Source organism: Etheostoma spectabile, chromosome 17, assembly GCF_008692095.1.
Source record: "Etheostoma spectabile isolate EspeVRDwgs_2016 chromosome 17, UIUC_Espe_1.0, whole genome shotgun sequence".
NCBI lineage: Eukaryota > Metazoa > Chordata > Actinopteri > Perciformes > Percidae > Etheostoma > Etheostoma spectabile.
The window spans coordinates 3,311,559-3,314,209 of record NC_045749.1 but is presented as its reverse complement, the minus strand read 5'-3'; positions in this window follow the sequence as shown (position 1 = coordinate 3,314,209).

Below are 2,651 nucleotides of genomic sequence, written 5' to 3'. Positions count from 1 at the left end.
TTGGGTACAAAAAGCACTCAAGATATGTTTATAATTTTTAAAAATGTCCCCAAATAGTTTTAAAAGTTAGTTTTTTGTCATTTTTGGTATTCGCGGGTTTATGGAGTCAATTAGGCGATGACGTCACTCAAGGGAGTTAAGTCTCAGCCTGGCACTAGAACTACGGTGACTGACTGGGATGAGGAAGAGGAGGAAAGGCCAGCAGCCGAATAATTACCAACCTGACAGACGTGAGAGGGCAAATGAGGAATTGTCAAGATTGTGGGGAAGTCTCCTTCATTTATCTCCTTCATTTAGCAACGCAGCAGTGCATACAATGACTTTACTTTTCACTGTCAGTGAATAGCAGCGAGTGAACGTCAACGTTTTCTCTCGATCTAGTGACCGGGATCATGTTGACGGCGACAACGCCGTCGTGGTTAGCTTACCAAAACTCTACTGCCGAAGTTGCTGGCTACACAACGTTAATCCGCTAGCATCCGTACAGGACGTACACAAAAACCCACCCATCTCGTAGGAGCGATGCTTACTATTCCATTCCATACAATTATGGTACAAAAGGTGCACTAATGCCACATGTATGATGTTGACAACATGGACGCATATATAGGCAACACCAAAGGCAGTCGTAATATTTACCTAGCAGGCTAGGCTAACGCTGTTGTGCTAACGTCGGCGGCGTAGTGTTAGCTAGCTCTAAACTGTGAAAAGCCGAACAACATCCCGTCTAAGCTGTGTTTCCCTTTCAGATCTTTGAATTCTGGTTACGTCCGTCTTTGAAAATCGGCCCACTAACACGGACAAATGTACCCACCTTCCTACCTAGCTAGCTAACCTACAGCTAGCTACGCTAGCTTACCGGTATGCTAGCTATAGCTATCTATCTCTCTCTTAATATATCTATCATAGTGTCTATCTGTCTAATGTCTCGATATTATATATATTATATATATATAATATATATAATATATATATATATATATATATATAGGCTATCTATGTTATAATATATATCTATAATTGTTGCTGAACACTCTTTCTTACACTGTTGTCTTCTATCTCTCGTAACTGTCAATGGTCTCTCTAAGCTGGCTGGCCTATCGCTCCCTGTGTGTGACGTCATGCAATGCATTGTGGAGAAAAAGCAAACCACTGTAAAATATGACCTACTTTTTTGTGTTATTTTATGTTATGTGATACTTTTCAATATATATACAGTGGATAACAGTTTGAATGTTTATTACCAACAATCAATAGTGCAAATTTGTTGGAAAATTAAACCTGTAACATGGGCTTTAAAGATCAATAACGTTGACTCGTGGTTGGTAACGGGACACTGACACGGCCCAACTCCAAAATACATACTGTACAGTAGAGATGTGGTTTGTTTAATGGATCGCAAACATCCCTGAATAAAACTGTTGAAGTGAAAACATATATTTGCAACATGGTCCCAAGATGTAAAAGACAAAACATGCAACATAAACAATAAAATCTTGAAATCCATATATACATAACCACAAATTAAATAAGAAATGCCCACATCAAAACACAACTACAGGACTATTTGATGAATGTTCCCGTAGACAATTTCCCCTTAATTATCATGGAAGCAGATATGAAACTTCACATGAGGAATGTGTTCAGATATTGTTTAACTTATCCTCCTGAGACCATGTCAGGCATTTCAAATTGAAAAGGAATGGCGGTAATGTAACACTTCCTGTGATACGGTACTGAGATGGACATGTGACATTTTCTCAAGACAGATGGCGCTTGTTCTCACGATCAGGGAGTTCAGTGTGACAACAATCAGGACTCACTTCACTGCTAAAGTGGCTCTGATTGGCTTCTGATATGCTCCTCTCTATGGAAACGCACTGTGTTCTCAACACACAATTGGGCTAATTCAAGGACTGTAGAGGTTGGGTTACGGGTAACAAAATGTGTACACAGTGGCGTTAAACTGAGGAAAATCTATCTTGGCAAATCAATCATTTGCTGTTATGGTCAGATTAAATGTCCACATGACAGCAACTACTAAGAACACACGGGAACCAACACACACACACCACACACACACACACACCACAACACACCACACAACACATCTGTAATTAGGAAAGTACAGGGCCATTACTTTTCATTGATGTCCAATCCTGTAAAAGGTTTGAGCAATAAAGTTGATCTAAAGATTCAGGGGGTACAAAATAAAACACAGTAATAGTGTTTGATTATCTGTCTGACTTTGACTGTGTGTGTGTGTGTGTGTGGTGTGTGTGTGTGTGTGTGTGTGTGTGTGTTGTGTGTGTGTGTGTGTGTGTGTGTGGTGTGTGTGTGTGTGTGTGTGTGTGTGTGTGTGTGTGTGGTGTGTGTGTGTGCGTGCGTGCGTGCGCTGCGCGCGCGCGTGCGTGCGTGTTTCTCTGCCATTTCAGAGAAAGGAACCCTTGTGAAAATTTACAGAAGAAAGGATCCTAATAGCCTACCGTGACGCGATTGCCAGTCTAACAGACACACACAGTCACGGAAACACACACATGTCATGATACACACAACGGCTGTTAGAATGCCTGTTACAGTTTGATTGGTTTTCTGTCATGGTAACTGGCAGATCATTAGCCAACTAGCAACCCACAAAATTAACGTAACTG